Source organism: Urtica dioica, chromosome 2 (genome assembly GCF_054948205.1).
Source record: "Urtica dioica subsp. dioica isolate 48M chromosome 2, U.dioica_male_clone48M_v1_H2, whole genome shotgun sequence".
Lineage (NCBI taxonomy): Eukaryota > Viridiplantae > Streptophyta > Magnoliopsida > Rosales > Urticaceae > Urtica > Urtica dioica.
In genome coordinates this window covers 26,424,918-26,446,368 of record NC_142757.1, presented here as the reverse complement: position 1 = coordinate 26,446,368, position 21,451 = coordinate 26,424,918, and positions in this window count along the sequence as shown.

The following is a 21,451-nucleotide window of genomic DNA, read 5'->3' as shown; positions in this document are numbered from 1 at the left end:
AAATGCATCAGTGACAAAAGAATTATCAGGAAACAAAATACGAATTCCATTCTTAATGAACTTTAAACAATAATCTTGCTCAAGAAGATGAGCAACAGATATTAAGTTCTTTCCAAAGGAAGGAACGAAAAAAACATTATTCAAGTTTAAACTGCAGTCTTCAAAAGATAGCGTCACGGATCCCACAGCCTTCGCAGACAACAGGCTCCCATCACCCATTCGAAACAGAAGTCGCTTTCCTCCAAGCTCTTGGTTTTCTTGAAACCAGTCAAGGAACAACAAATATGGTTAGTAGCAGCGGAGTTAAGAATCCACGTTGATACATTATCAGCTACTAAGCATGCTTCGGTAATTAGTACGATACTATGTTCCTTTGCTTTGAGATAGGCAGGACACTTCTTTTTATCGGCCTTGTGAGGTCTCTTCTTAGATCCAGAGGCGGAGGCTTTATGCTTAGTAGCATTTGCCTTTCCTTGATTCCTCTTTCTCTTAGTGAGACCTTCAGCAGTGTGAAGCTCCTTCATAAGCTCGGTAACAATGTACTCTAACTTGTTCATGGAGTAGTTCCACTTGAAGGTATCAAAAGATTCGGGGAGAGTTTCCAAGATCATAACTATTTTTGCCTCCTCGTTTATCTTAGATCCTAGGATTTCCATCTTATTCAGGTAACTAATGATCAGCATCATATATTCACTGACAGGAGTCCCAGCCTTCATACGACAGTTCATAAATTGTCGGACTGCTTGTTGCCTTGTTTGACACCTTTTCCCTCCAAACATCTCAAGGAGATTGTAGAGCATGTCAGCGGAAGTCTCGATGTCACGATGTTGTTTTTGCAACACATTGTTCATTGATGCGAAGATATAGCATCTCGCAATCTCATCGGATCGAAGCCAGGCCGCTAAGGCGTCTTTGTCCTCTTGAGTCGAATCATTATTCGTTTGAGGAGGGCATGGGGTGGTGAGTACCCATTTGTGCTTGTTAATGGTAAGGATGATAATGAGGTTACGTATCCAATTAACGTAGTTTTTTGTTTCGAGTTTGTTCGAGGAAAGAATGGTTGAGAGAGGGTTGAGAGACATTTTGCCTATAAAAGTAGAAACAAGTTTATCATTAGTCTTTGGTTTAGGATTTAAGTTTTCAACATTTGATAAAATCCAAAGGTGTTATAAACAAAACGATAATTTACTCCCTCAAGAGAAGGCTGCAAAAAATCTCCATTTATAAGTAAATGACACATCATTAATGCTTAGCCAAGATGCCAATACACCAATTTTGACAAGCCACCTTTTAAATTTGTTTGATCACTCACATCCTTTCGCAGAGCCATAAGGGAGGATTACTAGGGATTGAGCCTAAGTGTGCAACCAACCACTTAGTCCAAAAGGTCAACTTTGAAAAACAATCCCCCAAGGGGAGGCCTTGCCTTCAGCGTCTCATTCTCGGACGTAGGTCATTGAGCAATGATCGAAGCAAAAACGCCTTAGAGTACTCCCATTTAAGAGAGGGCCATAAGAGCGGCTCTTAGTCTCACGTTAATTGCTTCTTTCATTAGTGTTGGGGATCGCGTGTTACAAACAACGAGTATAACCCTCCCACTTAGTTTTTGGAGTTGGTACATCGACTCTTATAAGTTCGGAAACGAATTTCCTAGTTATAGAGCAATAGAGCGGACAACTAGAAAATAATCCTAGAGGTTCATGTTCAAAGCAGTGTTAGTGCATAAAGGCACAAGGTACATACTCGGATCTTTTCCTATTTTCTATTCGAGGAAAGTGCATGAGGGAAGTGTGAACTTCAACTCACTCGAACACTTGAAAGTTTGAGATTACACATCTTTTTATTTTTTCGGCTTGTCTACGAAGAGACCTCCCACTCAAATTTTCAAGAGCATATAGATTTTGAACATATGTGATATAGATATAGTTTTGAAAACATTTTGAAAACTTATTTGATTTGGATGAAAAAATATTTTCAAGTTTGAAAACGAAAACGGTTTTTCAAAATTCAAAATAGTTTTGTAAAAATTCAATTTCAATTAAACTTTCAAAAATCAAAACATTTTAATCATTCACATTATGTTTATAATCATAAAAAAAAAAAAATTTCTCAAGAAAATTTTCTCATTAGAGTTCTATAACTCATGGTAGTGGGGCTGAAAATCCGGATTTCTAAAAAATTGGACTTTTGGAACAGCCGCGCACCTCGGAGTAAAATCATCATAACTGGCAGCTCCAATGTTGTTTTTACACAAAACAGGTGGCATTGGAAAGAGGTCAGAGAGACCTTTAATTTGATTCAAGAATCATTAAATTTCGAATTCTTAGCTGAGAGTTATGGCACTTTTACTGCGGGTTTTCTCGAGCTCAAAGAAAACTGGAAATAATTAAAGGTTGGACTTTGAGTGCGAAAAAAGAATCGAGTGTAACGGAACGTTTTAGGAAGTTGTTAAGGCTTTTATTTGCGTTTTATTAACATGGTAATAACATGGTATAAAAGAAATAACAACAAGCATAAAACGATTCAAGCAAATAAAATAAACTAGTAAGACAAGAAAACTAGTCACAAAATTTACTCGAAATTTTCTCAAACTTAAAAACACGTTTTTTAATATAAAAAATCAAAAACTTTTAGAACTGATTCTAATGTGTTTTAATAACATCCCCAACTCATATAAAATCAACATGATTTTTAATTTAACGGCAAGAGCAATCAATTAAAAAAAATCTAAGAAAACAATTCTAACCTTTCACAAAATTAGTAAACTTTCGAAAACGATTTTCAAGCTCATAATTTTAATTACATGTACATGCATATCTTTGACTATGTTGTCAATGGTGCCCACAAGAAGAGTAGTAGTGTCTATTTATGTACATTGGATGTCATATAGTCTTACGAAGACTCTTGCTTGTAATTGCTTATTCATTAATAAAAAGTTGAAACGTTCATTCAATCTTCTTTGTTTGAAGCTTTATGATAAAACCTTAGTCTTTTAGTCCATAAACAAACTTAACAACTTACGAAGAGACAAATGTAGATTTGCATGAACAAACTCTTCGTAGTTTGCTTAAAACGATATATTCGCAAACTTAGGGTCAAAGGACTATTGACCTCAGTATGATTGTTAGAAGAATCTATGATGTCTGGTTATGAGGCATTGAGAGTTGCGGACTCTATAGTTCTTCTAGGTATCTTCCGAAGGTACTGAATTGACCAGTGCACTTCTAGAGACAATATAAGAACAAACCATTTAACCTCTTATGTCTTGAAGTCACTATGTATGAATTGCATCATGCTTACCTTAATCCTGAAATGAGACATGCCATTTCACACCTTAGTATTCTCATTTGAGAAAGTCAAAGTTCGGACTCACTACGTGATTTCGAACAAGGCCTATTGGTGAAGTACTAAGTTGTGAGTCTGTCATGAGTAACTTTGTGAAGTTCTCATAGATATGGAATTCATGTACAAGATTGCTGAAATGCAATGTATGTCACCTCATGCTTTGTTCCTTGGAGTGTGAATAAATGAACTGGCCAGTGTCCAAATTGAGTCCTGACTCTTTTGGATGAAACAATGTGACTTGTTAGCTCCTCGTCAATACATTGTTTCTAACTTATTCACAAGCGACAAAGGAGTTGAGGAAATAACAGCTAGAAGGGTAAAATGGTAATTTAGTAAATCCCGACTAGCTGATGACATTCATGAAGGGTAAACATAGATAATATTCCGTGGATCCGCTCATCATAATTAGGTCGAATTCTTGAGTAGAAAATAAATTCATTTGAACCGAGAGATTTTCAGTGTCAGCTCTATAGTGGAGTCAGTTGGCATTAAGCTGAACTTGGAAAAGGTTTGTGAACTTTTGAGTCCAAGTGTTTAGCTAAAGCTTTGTTCATTTGGGTCCATGAGGTCACTGTCACGAATTACATCGATAGGAATAGTTAAACTGGAAGCTAAGTCAAAACAAGAACGAAAATAGTCAAAAGGGTATTTTTGTCTTTTGAGACAATGGATGAAATGAATGTCAATAAATTTTTTGACAAGTTCATTTGATGACTTAATGTCACTCAGCCATGACTTGATCATTGGGCCTTGTGAATTAATTTCATTTCATAAGAATTTTATTGAAAATTCTTAATGGGCTTTTCTTATGTTGTTATGAACAAATGAAGAAAAATCTAGAAGGCTTCTAGAAAGTCTTACACGCCCAAACCCAAGAGAAGAGAGTTTATTTTGTGCATAAATGTATTTAGATACTTGCCAAAAGAAAAAGAGGAAACAAATTTGCATATGGATGCACATGGGAATCGGCCAACTAGAGAATGGAACAAAATAGGAAACAAATCAAAGCCTTTAATGGCATGAGTTGGGCGCCCAACATGGGTAAAGAGAAAACTAGTTTTTTGCTCATGAATATGTGATATTTTGTAGAAGAGGAAACTACCTTATTGAAGGTAATCCCTCTCCTATAAATAGGGCCCTCATTCTCATTGTTTTCTCATTCAAAATAAGTTAGAGATTGAGAGCTTCTCTCTCTAGACCTTGTGGTGGCCGAAAATCCTCTCTCTCTCTCTCTAGTTTATTTTCGTTTTTTTTCTTGTCTTGGCACCTAGGTCCTCACTCGACCTAGTGTTTAGCTCTGCGACTTCGAGACTTGTTCTTGAGTCGTAGTGTTTAAAAGTGCCCACTCACTGATTCCTTCTTTTCGAGTGATTTAGTGATAGAAACTTTCGTGGTTGCTCGAGGTGCCGAGGAAAGAAAGAGAGACGTGCTGCGAGGGGAGACGAGCGTTGCAAACTTTCCACAAGCTTCTTCAAAGTTCAAGCTTCAAGAAAGGTTAGTAAACTTCTAGCTCATATTGGTTTTTAATTAGATGTACTTGCACTTGTCTAGGTTAGTAAAAACTGTTTTACTTGTAAAAGAAAATTTTTAAAATTCCGCCGCTTACCGAAGCGTTAATTATTTTCTTAAACCCTAGATCGATTCCAACAAATGGTATCAGAGCTATGGTCAAAGAGATGCGTGTACATGTTTTTAACTTTATGAGCTTGAAAATCGTTTTCGAAAGTTTACTAATTTTTTGACAAGTTAGAATTGTTATCTTAGATTTTTTTTAAAGGTTTTAGAAATTTCGGTAAATTTTGTGACTAGTTACTTTGTCTTTCTAGTTTCTTTTATTTACCGTATTCGTTTTATGCTTGTTGTTATTTCTTTTATTCTATGTTATTACCCTGCTAATAAAACACAAATAAAAGCTTTAAACAACATCTTAAAACGTTCCGTTACACTCGATTCTTTTTCGCACTTAAAAAGGACAAAAGTTTTAATTTAGTTCTTTTTCTTCGAGCTGGAGTAAACCCGCATTAAAAGTCGCATAACTCTCTGCTCAGAAATTGAATTAAACCTCTGTCTGTCCTCTGTCCAATGCCACCGGTTTCGGCTGAAAAGGACATCGGAGCCGCCAGATATGGCGATTTTACTCCGAGGTGCGCGGCTGTCTGAAACTCCAGTTTTTTAGAAATCCGGATTTTCAAACCCCACTACCATGAGTTATAGAACTCTAATGAGAAAATTTTCTTGAGCAAAAATGTTTTTCATATGATTATAAACATGATGTGTAAGATTAAAATGTTTTGATTTTTGAAAGTTTAATTGAAATTGTTTTTTTTACAAAACTAGTTTGAATTTTGAAAAACCGTTTTCACTTTCAAACTTGAAAATATTTTGTCATCCAAATCAAATAAATATTCAAAATGTTTTCAAAACTATATCTATATCACATATGTTCAAAATCTATATGCTCTTGAAAATTTGAGTGGGAGGTCTCCTTGTAGACAAGCCGAAAAATAAAAAGATGTGTAATCTCAAACTTTCAAGTGGTCGAGTGAGTTGAAGTTCACACTTCCCTCACGCACTTTCCCGAAATAGAAAATAGGAAACGATCGAGTACGTACCTTGTGCCTTTATGCACTAATACTGCGCTGAACATGTCGATCTAGGATTCTCTTCTAGTTGTCCGCTCTGTCGCTCTCTAACTAGGAAATTTGTTTCCGAACTTATAAGAGTCGATGAACCAACTCCAAAAACTAAGTGGGAGGGTTATATTCGTTGTTTGTAACCCACGATCCCCAACACTAATGAAAGATGCAATAACGTGGGACTAAGAGCCGCTCTTGTGACCCTCACTTAAATGTGAGTACTCCAAGGCGTTATTGCTTCGATCATTGCTCAATGAGCTACGTCCGAGAGTGATGCAATGATGACAAGGCCTCCCCTTGGGGGATTGTTTTTCAAAGCTGATCTTTTGGACTAAGTGGTTGGTTGCACACTTAGGCTCAATCCCTAGTATCCTCCCTTGAGGCTCTGCGAAAGGATGTGAGTGATCAAACCAATTTACAAGGTGGCTAGTCAAAATAGATGTATTGACATCTTGGCTTAGCATTAATGATGTGTCATTTACTTATAAAAGGAGATTTTTTGCGGCCTTCTCTTGAGGGAGTAAATTATCGTTTGGTTTATAACACCTTTGGATTTTAGAAAAAGTCTTAATAAAACTTAAATCCTAAACCAAAGACTAATCATAAACTTGTTTCAACTTATATAGGCAATATGTCTCTCAACCATCTCTCTATCTTTCTTTCCTCGATCATACTCGAAAACGAAAACTACGTAGATTCGAAACGTAACCTCGACATAATACCTACCGTTAACAAGCACAAATGGGTACTCACCACCCCGTGTCCTCCTCTGACGAATGATGATTCAACTCAAGACGACAATGACGCCTTAGCGGCCTGGCTTCGATCCGATGAGATTGTGAGGTGCTATATCTTAGCATCTATGAACAATATGCTGAAAAAGCAACATCGTGACATCGAGACTGCCGCCGACATGCTCTACAATCTCCTTGAGAGGTTTGGAGGGCAAAGGCGTCAAACAAGGCAACAAGCAGTCCGACAGTTTATGAACTGTCATATGAAGGCTAGGACTCCTGTTAGAGACTTTATGATACTGATCATTAGTTTTCTGAATAGAATGGAAATCCTAGGATCTGATATTGATGGGAATAATGTCATAGATATGATCTTAGAAACTCTCCCCGCGTCTCTTGATACCTCCAAGATAAACTACTCCATTAACAAGCTAGAGTACACTGTTACCAAGCTTATGAAGGAACTTCACACTGCTGTAGGTCTCACTAAGAAAAAGAGGAATCAAGGAGAGGCACATGCTACTGAGCAAAAAGCCTCCGCCTCTGGAACTAAGAAGAGACTTTACAAGGCCGATAAAAAGAACTGTCCTGCCTATCTCAAAGCGAAGGAGCATAGTATTGTACTAGTTACCGAAGCATGCTTAGTAGCTGATAATCTATCAATGTGGATTCTTGACTCCGCTGCTACTAACCATATTTGTTGTTCCTTGAATGGTTTCAAGAAAACCAAAAGCTTAGAGGAAGGCGAGTTCTGTTTCAAATGGGGTGATGGGAGCTTGGTGTCTGCAAAGGCTGTGGGATCCGTGACGCTGTCTTTTGAAGACCGCACTTTAAACTTGAATAATGGTTATTTTGTCCCTACCTTTGGGAAGAACTTAATATCCGTTGCTCGTCTTCGTGAGCAAGATTATTGTTTAAAGTTCATTAAGAATGGAATTCGTATTTCGTTTCCTGATAATTCTTTTGTCACTGATGCATGTATGAAGAATGCTCTTTTCTACATCTATCCCACTCAACCTTCTCTTTTAGACACCGAAATAGATAATGATCTAATTAGGGAGCCAAAGAGGATCAAACTTTCTGAATCCTCCGATCTAACAAAATCAACACACGTATGGCACTTAAGACTTGGTCATATCAGTGTAGAAAGGATTAAGAGACTTGTGAGGGATGGTCCACTCCAAGCCTCTGCAATAGGTTCACTACCTACTTGTGAATCCTGCATAGAAGGAAAAATGACTAAGCGACCATTCTCTGATAAAGGTCAAAGAGCCACTGAGTTGCTGGAACTAATACATTCTGATGTATGTGGTCCGCTCAGCCAACAGGCACGTGGAGGATACGAATACTTCGTTACCTTCACTGATGATTACTCATGATATGGGTTTGTCTATTTGCTCAACCACAAATCCGAGACCTTTAACGTATTTAAGGTCTTTAGGGCTTTAGTGGAAAAGCAAACTGGCAAAGTGATCAAAACCCTTCGATCTGATCGAGGTGGTGAGTATATGTCTGGAGAGTTCGATGACTTTCTTAAAGAAGAAGGTATTGCTTCTCAGCTTACCGCACCTGGCACACCTCAACAAAACGGATTGTCAGAGAGAAGAAACCGAACTCTTATGGAGATGGTTAGATCGATGATGAGTTACTCATCACTCCCGCTTTCCTTTTGGGGATATGCCCTCGAAACAGCCGCTTACATTCTGAACCAAGTTCCGTCTAAAACGGTTCCTGGTACTCCTTATGAAAGATGGACTGGCCGTAATGTAAGTTTGGGCCACATCCGAATTTGGGGTTGCCCTGCACATGTGCTAAGGCAAAAGACTAGCAAGTTGGCTAGTAGGTCAGAATTGTGCCTGTTTGTGGGATATCCAAAGGAAACCAAAGGTTTTACTTTCTATAGTCCCGAGGACGATAAGACTTTCGTTAGCACGAATGCTCGTTTTCTCGAGGAGGACTTTATGAAAGATGCAAAACCTATAAGCAAAATTGTGCTTGAAGAAAAGTTGGGTGAGGAAGCTTCTACCTCATCTGTAAGAACTGTTCTTACCCCAACTGAAACACAACCTAACTCATCAGAATCTCGTCAAGTAGTACTTAGACGTAGTGGGAAGGCTACTCAAAAGCCTGACAGGTACATGTCTTATGGAGACTCTCTTGTAGCCGTCTCCGACATGGATGACCCTGTTTCCTATAGCCAAGCGATGACTTGTTCTGAATCAAACCTTTGGCTTGATGCCATGAAAGTTGAAATGCACTCGATGTATGTCAACAAAGTCTGGAAACTTGTAGACCTTCCTGAAGGGATTAAACCCGTAGGGTGTAAGTGGATATACAAGAAGAAAAGGGGTCCTGATGGGAACGTCGAGACATTCAAAGCACGACTTGTGGCGAAGGGTTATACCCAACAAGAAGGGATTGACTATGAAGAAACCTTCTCGCCAGTCGCGATGCTTAAATCCATCCGCATACTCCTATCCATAGCTGCAGCTCTCGACTATGAGATCTGGCAAATGGATGTCAAGACAGCCTTTCTGAATGGCAATCTTGACGAGCGCATTTACATGGCTCAACCAGACGGTTTCGTGGATAAAGGTCAAGAGACCAAGGTTTGTGAGTTGCTTAAATCCATTTATGGACTAAAGCAAGCATCTAGGTCATGGAATATTAGATTCGATGAAACTGTAAAGAGCTTCGGCTTTGAACAGTCAATAGACGAGCCTTGTGTTTACAAGTTAATACACGAAGGCAAAGTTGTGTTTCTGGTACTATATGTCGATGATATACTACTCATTGGTAATGACGTGGGTAAGTTATTTGAGGTTAAGGTCTGGCTGGCAAAGCAATTCGATATGAAGGATCTAGGAGAAGCCGCATACATTCTGGGAATCCAAATCTTTCGAGATAGGAAAAACCGGACCATGTCGCTCTCTCAAGCATCTTATATTGATAAGGTGATGGATCACTTCTCGATGCAAGACTCCAAGAAGGGCCAAACACCCTTTAGGCATGGAGTTTCACTCTCTAAGGACCAGTCTCCCAAGACTGCACAAGAGATTGTAGACATGAGGAAAATTCCTTACGCCTCTGCCGTAGGAAGCCTCACGTATGCTATGCTTTGCACTAGACCTGATATATGTTTCGCCGTTGGTGTAGTTAGCCGTTTCCAATCCAACCCTGGACCCGAGCACTGGATTGCTGTTAAGCATGTTCTTAAGTATCTTCGAAGAACTAGGAACTTGATGCTTACATACTCAGGTACTGACCTGACTATGACGGGATATATCGACTCCGATTTTCAAGCGGATAAGGATTCCAGGAAATCCACTTCGGGATCTGTGTTCATCCTTAATGGTGGAGCTGTTGTGTGGAGAAGTATTAAGCAATCTTGCATTGCTGACTCCACAATGGAAGCAGAATATGTGGCTGCTTGTGAAGCATCCAAAGAGGCTGTATGGCTTAGAAAATTCCTTAAGTATTTGGAAGTTGTTCCAAACGTCGACGAGCCCATGACCCTTTATTGTGATAATAGTGGGGCTGTCGCTAACTCAAAGGAACCTCGAAGCCACAAGCGCTCTAAGCATATTGAGAGGAAATACCATTTGATTCGAGAGATCGCGCAACGCGGAGAGGTGGAGGTGAAGTAGATCTCTGGAAGATTCATTCACCAAGGCCATAGCGAACATGGTCTTCGACCAACTTCGAGAGGGATTAGGCATGTAGGACTACTCACATCTTCTTTGAGTCAAGTGGGAGTTTGTTGTCAATGGTGCCCACAAGAATAGTAGTAGTGTCTATTTATGTACATTTGATGTCATATAGTCTTACGAAGACTCTTGCTTGTAATTGCTTATTCATTAATAAAAAGTTGAAACGTTCATTCAATCTTCTTTGTTTGAAGCTTTATGATAAAACCTTAGTCTTTTAGTCCATAAACAAACTTAACAACTTACGAAGAGACAAATGTAGATTTGCATTGAACAAACTCTTCGTAGTTTGCTTAAAACGATATATTCGCAATCTTAGGGTCAAAGGACTATTGACCTCAGTATGATTGTTAGAAGAATCTATGATGTCTGGTTATGAGGCATTGAGAGTTGGTAGGACTCTATAGTTCTTCTAGGTATCTTCCGAAGGTACTGAATTGACCAGTGCACTTCTAGAGACAATAGAAGAACAAACCATTTAACCTCTTATGTCTCGAAGTCACTATGTATGAATTGCATCATGCTTACATTAATCCTGAAATGAGACATGCCATTTCACACCTTAGTATTCTCATTTGAGAAAGTCAAAGTTCGGACTCACTATGTGATTCCGAACAAGGCCTATTGGTGAAGTACTAAGTTGTGAGTCTGTCATGAGTAACTTTGTGAAGTTCTCATAGATATGGAATTCATGTACAAGATTGCTGAAATGCAATGTATGTCACCTCATGCTTTGTTCCTTGGAGTGTGAATAAATGAACTGGCCAGTGTCCAAATTGAGTCCTGACTCTTTTGGATGAAACAATGTGACTTGTTAGCTCCTCGTCAATACATTGTTTCTAACTTATTCACAAGCGACAAAGGAGTTGAGGAAATAACAGCTAGAAGGGTAAAATGGTAATTTAGTAAATCCCGACTAGCTGATGACATTCATGAAGGGTAAACATAGATAATATTCAGTGGATCCGCTCATCATAATTAGGTCGAATTCTTGAGTAGAAAATAAATTCATTTGAACCGAGAGATTTTCAGTGTCAGCTCTTTAGTGGAGTCAGTTGGCATTAAGCTGAACTTGGAAAAGGTTTGTGAACTTTTGAGTCCAAGTGTTTAGCTAAAGCTTTGTTCATTTGGGTCCATGAGGTCACTGTCATGAATCACATCGATAGGAATAGTTAAACTGGAAGCTAAGTCAAAACAAGAACGAAAATAGTCAAAAGGGTATTTTTGTCTGTTGAGACAAAGGATGAAATGAATGTCAATAAATTTTTTGACAAGTTCATTTGATGACTTAATGTCACTCGACCATGACTTGATCATTGGGCCTTGTGAATTAATTTCATTTCATAAGAATTTTATTGAAAATTCTTAATGGGCTTTTCTTATGTTGTTATGAACAAATGAAGAAAAATCTAGAAGGCTTCTAGAAAGTCTTACATGCCCAAACCCAAGAGAAGAGAGTTTATTTTGTGCATAAATGTATTTAGATACTTGCCAAAAGAAAAAGAGGAAACAAATTTGCATATGGATGCACATGGGAATCGGCCATCTAGATAATGGAACAAAATATGAAACAAATCCAAGCATTTAATGGCATGAGTTGGGCGCCCAACATGGGTAAAGAGGAAACTAGTTTTTTTCTCATGAATATGTGATATTTTGTAGAAGAGGAAACTACATTATTGAAGGTAATCCCTCTCCTATAAATAGGGCCCTCATTCTCATTGTTTTCTCATTCAACATAAGTTAGAGATTGAGAGCTTCTCTCTCTAGACTTGGCCGCCCCTTCCTCTCTCTCTCTCTAGTTTATATTTTCGATTTTTCTTGTCTTGGCACCTAGGTCCTCACTCGAACTAGTCTTTAGCTCTGCGACTTTCAGACTCGTTCTTAAGTCGTAGCGTTTAAAAGTGCCCACTCACTGATTCCTTCTTTTCGAGTGATTTAGTGATAGAAACTTTCGTGGTTGCTCGAGGTGCCGAGGAAAGAAAGAGAGACGTGCTGCGAGGGGAGACGAGCGTTGCAAACTTTCCACAAGCTTCTTCAAAGTTCAAGCTTCAAGAAAGGTTAGTAAACTTCTAGCTCATATTGGTTTTTAATTACATGTACTTGCACTTGTCTAGGTTAGTAAAAACTGTTTTACTTGTAAAAGAAATTTTTTAAAATTCCTCCGCTTACCGAAGCGTTAATTATTTTCTTAAACCCTAGATCGATTCCAACAGAATATAGCTCTGATACCATTTGTTGGAATTGATCTAGGGTTTAAAAAAAAGTTTAACGCTTCGGGTAAGCGGCGGAATATTAAAAATTTTCTTTTGACAAGTAAAACGATTTTACTAACCTAGACAAAGAGCAAGTACACGTAAATAAAAACTATTATGAGCATTATAAATTTACTAACCTTTTTAGAAGCTTGAATGTTGATGAGCCTTGTGAAGGTTGAAAAAAAGTTTGTCTCCCTCGCAGCACGTCTCTCTTCTTTCCTCGGGAACTCGAGCAACCACGAAAGTTTCTATCACAAGAATCACTCGAGAAAGAAAGGAATTAGTGTTTGGGCACTTTTAAACATGACGACTCGAGAACAAGTCTCATAGGCGAAGAGCTTAAACACTAGGTCAAATTTGGACCTAGTTGCCAAAACAAAAACGAAAAGAAAACTAGAGAGAGAGAGGAAGGGGGCGGCAACCACAAGTTCTAGAGAGAGAAGCTCTCAATCTTTAACTTATGTGGAATGAATAAAATGTGAGAATGAGGCCTCTATTTATAGGGGAGGGATGACCTTGAATAAGGTAGTTTCCTCTTCTATAGAATATCACATATTCATGAGCAAAATTTCCCTTTTTCCCTAAGAGTCACACGTCCAACATAGGCTTCTAGAAGCCTTGGATTGGTTTCCTCTTTTGTTCTCTCCTTGCCTTGTTGGTGCCCACCTTGTTCCTCATAGAGGAAATTTGTTTCCTCTTTTTCTATTAGCAAGTATCTTCATACATTCATGCACAAAATAAACTTTCTTTCACACTAAGGGGCTTTTCTTGAAAATTAATTTCATGGAATTTTGCTTGAAAATTCTTAATGAGCTTTTCTTATGAAGCCTCATTTTTGTCAAAACCCAAGAGAGAACGAGATTTATTTTGTGCATTAATGTATGAAGATACTTGCCAAGAGAAAAAGAGAAAACAAATTTCCTTTAGAAGGAAATAATTCACACGGCCAACGCAAGAGAGAGGCAATCAAAAGAAGAAACAAATTTGCTTCTAGAAGCAATGACTTGCACGTCCGAGAGGAAGAAGGGGAAGCAAATATTCGCTCATGAATATGTGATATTCTATAAAGAAGAGGAAACTACCTTTTGAAAGTAATTCTTCTCCTATAAATAGAACCCTCATTCTCATTGTTTCTCATCCCAAAATTTTAGAGATTGAGAGCTTCTCTCTCTAGAATACTTGTCGCCCCTCTCCCTCTCTCTCTCTAACTCTTTTCGTTTTTGTTTTGGCACCTAGGTCCACATTTGACCTTGCGTTTTGTTTTAGTTCTTCGACTCTACGACTTGTTCTTGAGTCGTCGTGTTTATAAGTGCCCATACACTTATTCCTTATTACCTCGAGTGATTTATGTGATAGAAACTTTCGTGGTTACTCGAGTTCCCGAAGAACGAAGAAAGACGAGCTGTGTGGGGAGACGAGCAATTCAACCTCCACAAGCATCTCAACGATCAAGCTACATAAAGGTTAGTAAACGTATAATTGCTCTTAGATTGTTTTAATTTAAAAATAACATGTGCTTGCTCTTTGTCTAGGTTAGTAAAAATCGTTTTTACTTGTTTAAAGAAATTTTTTTTTCCGCCGCTTGCTAGAAGCGTAATTTTTTTTAATCCTAGATTAATTCCAACATTTGGTTCCTTCAAGTAGTGGAAGGTGATAGTCAAGTTGGAGATGAACTCGAAGGTGAAGTGCTTGAGGTTAGACAACGAAGGGGAGTACTTTGACTCCGACTTGCTGAGAACGGGATCAAGATGATGAGAACAATCCCAAGGAATCGCCAAACTCTGAAGGAGCGAGCTCGGAGTACGCGGATTTACTCTACTGCCAAAGATGTTTTGGGCAGATGCAATCAACACGACAAACTTCTTGATAAACAGAGGATCATTTGTCCCCTTGGGTTCATAATTCCGTAAGAGGTATGGAGTGACAAGAAAGTAAACCTTTCTTGTTTGAAAATGTTTGATTGTTTGTCATACCTTCATATTGATGACATTTTGTTGGAGTAAGCTCGATCCAAAATCTAAAAATTATTATTTCATTGGCTATGGTGACACTGAGCTCGGCTATCTTTTATGGGATGTGAAAGCGAGGAAGATTGTTTGGAGCAGGAATGTTGTCTTCAACGAGCATATTGTGTACAAGGATGAGCTGAAGGGGAGCTCGACGAGCAAGAGTCTTGAGGGAAAAAAGTCGACGATCGACCTAAGAGACTTTTCTATGATCGAACTAAAAAAAGAAACTTTGACGACCAAACAAAGATCAGCTCGAGCTAAACACGCTCATGAGATCGAAGAAGAATAAGTTAATGAGGTCGCCGAGCTCGAGGTGAACCAGCGGACTCCGATCATCGAGCTGCGGAGATCACCAGAGTAAGTAAACCGGTATGTTTTCTTCGTCTCTCAACTACATTCTCTTGATTGAGAAAGGAGAGCCAGTGTGCTAAGAAGAGGCCATGCAGGTCGATGCCTTGATCAAGTAGGAGCTCGCCATGAAGGATGAGATGGATTCATTGTTAACGAACTTGGAAGCTAGCCAAGTTTCCTGGAAGGAAGAAAACTCTGTACAACGAGTGGGTGTACTAGATCAAGGAGAAAAGTGATGTAAGTCAACTGTTCAAGGTAAGGTTGATTGTGAAATGCAAGGTACCATAGCCGACTTGCTGCAAAATGACCTATGCATAACACGGTAATCTCCAAAGGGGAACAAGAGAACCTCAACGAGGAAAGTCGCGACTGCGACCTTGATTACGAGGGCCTTGATGATTCGGAGGATATAGAAACTTCACTCACTAAAGACGGGGAACTCCCCATTGTGAATGAAGCCGATCCTTCGGACCCCTCACCTAAGACAAAGGACGCACATGCGGCCTCCCAAGAAGGGAACTCCCGACGTTAGGCTTATGACCGACTTGGTCAAAGGGAGAATGTTGCAGAAAGACGGGGCATAGGAAGAGCACGATGTCTCAGAAGGAGCTTGCGCCTCCATGCTATGAACCCGGATCCTAGGGATCGCCTTACCGCCCGATGCAACAAGCGTGGCGAAGACATAAGAGAGCAACTAATCTCTCGGCAAAACGTCCCTCCGGCGGCCATAAGTAACAGGAATCACCGCATGCATCAAGGGTCCAATGAGAAGGGACAGGTGACTCCTCCCGAACAGGGAGTAACTCCGACTACATGTCACGACATCGTCACCATGATACATAATCTTTGAAACGAAGTGCGAGGTCTCCGAGAATACGAAGTAGGCGGAAGCGCCTACGGGGTCGTCGAAGAGAATTCATCACCTTTCACAGCCCAAATATTGGCCGAGATATGCACGGGAAATTCGAAACTCCCGAACCTCACTCCTTATGATGGGAAAGCGGATCCCGCTTACCATATCCAACATTACGAAACCTGGATGACAATGCAGGGTGTCGTTCCCAGCGCCATGTGCCAAGCTTTTAGTCTTACCCTCGCCGGAGCCGGATTTGAGTGGTTCGAGAACTTAAGGCCGGGAAGCATCCAATTGTTCCAGGACTCGAAGGACACGTTCCTTGCAAGCTTCGCTACGTCTATGGTCCAAAAGAAGACCAAGATGTACTTGTGGTCAATCAGGCAAGAGAGAGGCAAGTCTCTTAGACGATACCTCGCCCGATTCAGTGAAGAATCGAATAAGGTTGACCGCTTTGACGACGGTGACACAATCTCCGCCATCATTGAAGGCTTGCGCACAAGTGACTTCCTAAAATCAGTCATTGGCCGTGTCCCCTCTACCATGGCCGAGTTAATGACTCGAGCCAAGACTTTCATGGGAGTCGAAGATTACCTCGATGACCACAAGAGCAACAATCAAAGCTCTCGTTGTCGAGATGAACTTATCCATGAGCAACACGACTCCTGCAAAAGGCAAAACAAGAGGAGTTAGGCTTCCAATAGCCAACCCCCCCGTGCGCCAGAATCCACGACTTGCGCAACACTTTAAGGGTTACTCGTCGTTCACACCATTGAACAATACGTCAGATCGAATCCTGGCTTTGGCACGTGACAAGTTCACGACTCCGGCTCCAATGAAGAAAGACCCCGAGACTCGCGATCGGTCTATATATTTCGAATTTTATTAGGAATACGGTCACCTGACCTCCGAATGCTACAATCTCAAAAGGAAAATTGAGGGTTTGAGCCAATGGATAGAGCTAAAAGAGTTCGTGTTGCGCATGATTAGTGTTGCGGGCCCCACCTAAAGCAAGCCAAATTCTAGCAAAGGAGGAGGAGCAATTACTATTGCAGACCGAACCATAGCTAGTGCTGCCGCCAATCCACAACTCCATGTTGTAAACACCATAACTGTATGCACATCAACCTCACCTACGAGGAACCTCCATCCGTGCCTCACGAGATGATGTACTTCAATGACGAAGAGGCCAAGAGAGTTGTGCATCTGCATAATGACGCGATAGTTCTCAAAGCCCAGGTGGCAAAAAACCTGGTAAAGAGGGTTCTCATCGATAATGGCAGTGCTACCTGTTGGAATAGATCTAGGGTTTAAGAAAAAGTTTAACGCTTCAGTAAGTGGGGAATTTTAAAAATTTTATTTTGACAAGTAAAACAATTTTACTAACCTAGACAAAGTGCAAGTACACGTAAATAAAAACTATTATGAGCATTATAAATTTACTAACCTTTTTAGAAGCTTGAACGTTGAGAAGCTTTTGGAAGGTTGGAACGTTCGTCTCCCCTCGCATGACGTCTCTGTCTTGTCAATGGTGCCCAGAAGAAGAGTTGTAGTGTGTATTTATGTACATTTGATGCCATATAGTCTTACGAAGACTCTTGCTTGTAATTGCTTATTCATTAATAAAAACTTGAAACGTTCATTCAATCTTCCTTGTCTAAAGCTTTATGATAAAACATTAGTCTTTAGTCCATAAACAAACTTAACAACTTACGAAGAGACAAATGTAGATTTGCATGAACAAACTCTTCGTAGTTTGCATAAAACGATATATTCGCAATCTAAGGGTCAAAGGACTATTGACCTCAGTATGATTGTTAGAAGAATCTATGATGTCTGGTTATGAGGCATTGAGAGTTGGAGACTCTATAGTTCTTCTAGGTATCTTCCGAAGGTACTGAATTGACCAGTGCACTTCTAGAGACAAGATAAGAACAAACCATTTAACCTCTTATGTCTCGAAGTCACTATGTATGAATTGCATCATGCTTACCTTAATCCTGAAATGAGACATGCCATTTCACAGCTTACGTATTCTCATTTGAGAAAGTCAGAGTTCGGACTCACTATGTGATTCCGAACAGGGCCTATTGGTGAAGTACTAAGTGGTGAGAATGTCATGAGTAACTTTGTGAAGTTCTCATAGATATGGAATTCATGTACAAGATTGCTGAAATGCAATGTATGTCACCTCATGCTTTGTTCCTTGGAGTGTGAATAAATGAACTGGCCAGTGTCCAAATTGTGTCATGACTCTTTTGGATGAAACAATGTGACTTGTTAGCTCCTCGTCAATACATTGTTTCTAACTTATTCACAAGCGACAAAGGAGTTGAGGAAATAACAGCTAGAAGGGTAAAATGGTAATTTAGTAAATCCCGACTAGCTGATGACATTTATGAAGGGTAAACATAGATAATATTCAGTGGATCCGCTCATCATAATTAGGTTGAATTCTTGAGTAGAACACAAATTCATTTGAACCGAGAGATTTTCAGTGTCAGCTCTTTAGTGGAGTCAGTTGGCATTAAGCTAAACTTGGAAAAGGTTTGTGAACTTTTGAGTCCAAGTGTTTAGCTCAAGCTTTGTTCATTTGGGTCCATGAGGTCACTGTCACGAATCACATCGATAGGAATAGTTAAACTGGAAGCTAAGTCAAAACAAGAACGAAAATAGTTAAAAGGGTATTTTTGTCTTTTGAGACAAAGGATGAAATGAATGTCAATAAATTTTTTGACAAGTTCATTTGATGACTTAATGTCACTCGGCCATGACTTGATCATTGGGCCTTGTGAATTAATTTCATTTCATAAGAATTTTATTGAAAATTCTTAATGGGCCTTTCTCATTTTGCCATGAACAAATGAAGAAGCTTCTAGCAGCTCCTTCTAGAATGAGTTTCGGCGCCTACCCTATAGAGAAATAGGAGAGATTATTTTGTGCATAAATGTATCAAGATACTTGCCAAAAGAAAAAGAGGAAACAAATTTGCTTATGGATGCATAAGGGATTCGGCCAAGAGAGAGACAAGGCAAGGCAATAAGGAACAAAAAAGGAAACAAATCCAAGGCTTCTTAATGAAGCCTATGTTGGCCGAGTGTCTCAATAAAAAAAGGGGAAATTGGCTCATGAATATGTGATATTCTATAGAAGAGGAAACTACCTTATTGAAGGTAAGACCTCTCCTATAAATAGGAGCCCCTTTTCTTCAAAATTCATTCATTCCAAGTTTTAGAGATTTGAGAGACTCTCTCTCTAGAACCTTTGCCGATCCTCTCTCTCTCTCTCTCTCTCTCTCTTCATTTTCGATTTCTTTATTTTGGCACCTAGGTCCTCATTTGACCTAGTGTTTAGCTCTGGGACTTCAAGACTCGTTCTTAAGTCGTAGTGTTTAAAAGTGCCCAGTCACTGATTCCTTTTATTTCGAGTGAGTTAGTGATAGAAACTATCGTGGTTGCTCTAGGTGCCGAGGAAAGAAAGAGAGACGTGTTGCAAGGAGACGAGCGTTGCAAACTTTCCAAAAGCTTCTCAAAGTTCAAGCTTCAAGAAAGGTTAGTAAACTTCTTAGCTCATATTAGTTTTTAATTACATGTACTTGCTCTTTGTCTAGGTTAGTAAAAACCGTTTTTACTGAAAGGAAAATTTTTAAAATTCCGCCGCTTAACGAAGCGTTAAACTTTTTCTTAAACCCTAGATCAATTCCAACACTATGTACCTACCTCGCCAACTCGAACAATCACTCGACAGAAAAGGAATTAGTGAGTGGGCGCTTTTAAACACGACGACTCGAGAACAAGTCTTAAAGTCGAAGAGCTAAAAACGCAAGGTCAAATGAGAACCTAGGTGCCAAAACAAAAACGAAAGAAAACTAGAGAGAGAGAGAGAGGAGTTCGGCCAAGTCTAGAGAGAGAAGCTCTCAATCTCTAAAACTTGGGATGAATGAAATGAGAAGAATAAGGCCCCCTATTTATAGGATAGGCTATACCTTCAATAAGGTAATTTCCTCTTCTATAGAATATCACATATTCATGAGCAAATTTGCCTTATTTCCTCTTGTTGGAATTAATCTAGGGTTTAAGAAAAAGTTTAATGCTTTGGTAAGCGGCGGAATTTTAAAAATTTTCTTTTGACAAGTAAAACGATTTTACTAACCTAGACAAAGAGCAAGCACATGTAAATAAAAACTAATATGAGCATTAAAGATTACTAACCTTTTTAGAAGCTTGAACGTTGAGAAGATTTTGGAAATTTGCAACGTTCGTCTCCCCCTTCGCAGCACGTCTCTCTTCATTCCTTGCCAACTCGAGCAACCACGAAAGTTTCTATCACATGAATCACTCGAGAAATAAGGAAGTAGTGAGTGGGCACTTTTAAACACTACGACTCAAGAACAATTCTTAAAGTCGAAGAGCTAAAAACGCTAGGTCAAATGAGGACCTAGGTGCCAAAACTAAAACGAAATTGACTAGAGAGAGAGAGAGAGGAGTCGGCCAAGCTAGAGAGAGAAACTCTCAAATCTCTAAAACTTGGGATGAATGAAATGAGAAGAATAAGGCTCCTATTTATAGGAGAGGCTTTACCTTCAATAAGTTAGTTTCCTCTTCTATAGAATATCACATATTCATGAGAAAATATTGCCTTATTCCCTCATGAGTCACACGGCCAAGGCGGCCTTCTAGAAGGCTTGGATTTGTTTCCTTTTTTGTTCCTTGCCTTGCCTTTGACTCTCTTGGGCGAAATTCCCTTATGCATGCATGGGAAATTTGTTTCCTCTTTTTCTTTTGGCAAGTATATTGATACATTTATGCACAAAATATTTTCTCTTTTCCCTTGGCTAGTAGGCGCCCAACATCTTCTAGAAAGGGCTTCTAGAAGCTTTTCCATTTGTTCATGACAACATGAAAAAGGCCCATTAAGAATTTTCCTTAAAAATTCTTATGAAATGAAATTAATCCACAAGGCCCAATGAATCTAATTTTGGCCGAGTGATGTCAAAAAATTTATTGACATTCATTTCATCCTATGTCTCAAAAGACAAAATTACCCTTTTGATAACTTTCATAAAAATCGTCTCGTTCTTGTTTTTACTTAGCTTCTAGTTTAACTATTCCTACTCGATGTGATTTGTGACAGTGACCTCATGGATCCAAATGAACAAAGCTTGAGCTAAACACTTGGACGCAAAAGTTCACAAACCTTTTCCAAGTTTAGCTTAATGTCAACTGACTCCACTAAAGAGTTGACACTAAAAATCTCTCGGTTCAAATGGATTTATTTTCTACTCAAGAATTCAACCACATTACGATGAGCGGATCCACTGAATATTATCTATGTTTACCCTTCATGAATATCATCAGCTAGTCGGGATTTACAAAATTACCATTTTACCCTTCTAGCTGTTATTTCCTCAACTCCTTTGTCGCTTGTGAATAAGTTAGAAACAATGTATTGACGAGGAGCTAACAAGTCACATTGTTTCGTCCAAAAGAGTCACGACTCAATTTGGACACTAGCCAGTTCATTTATTGACATTCCAAGGAACAAAGCATGAGGTGATA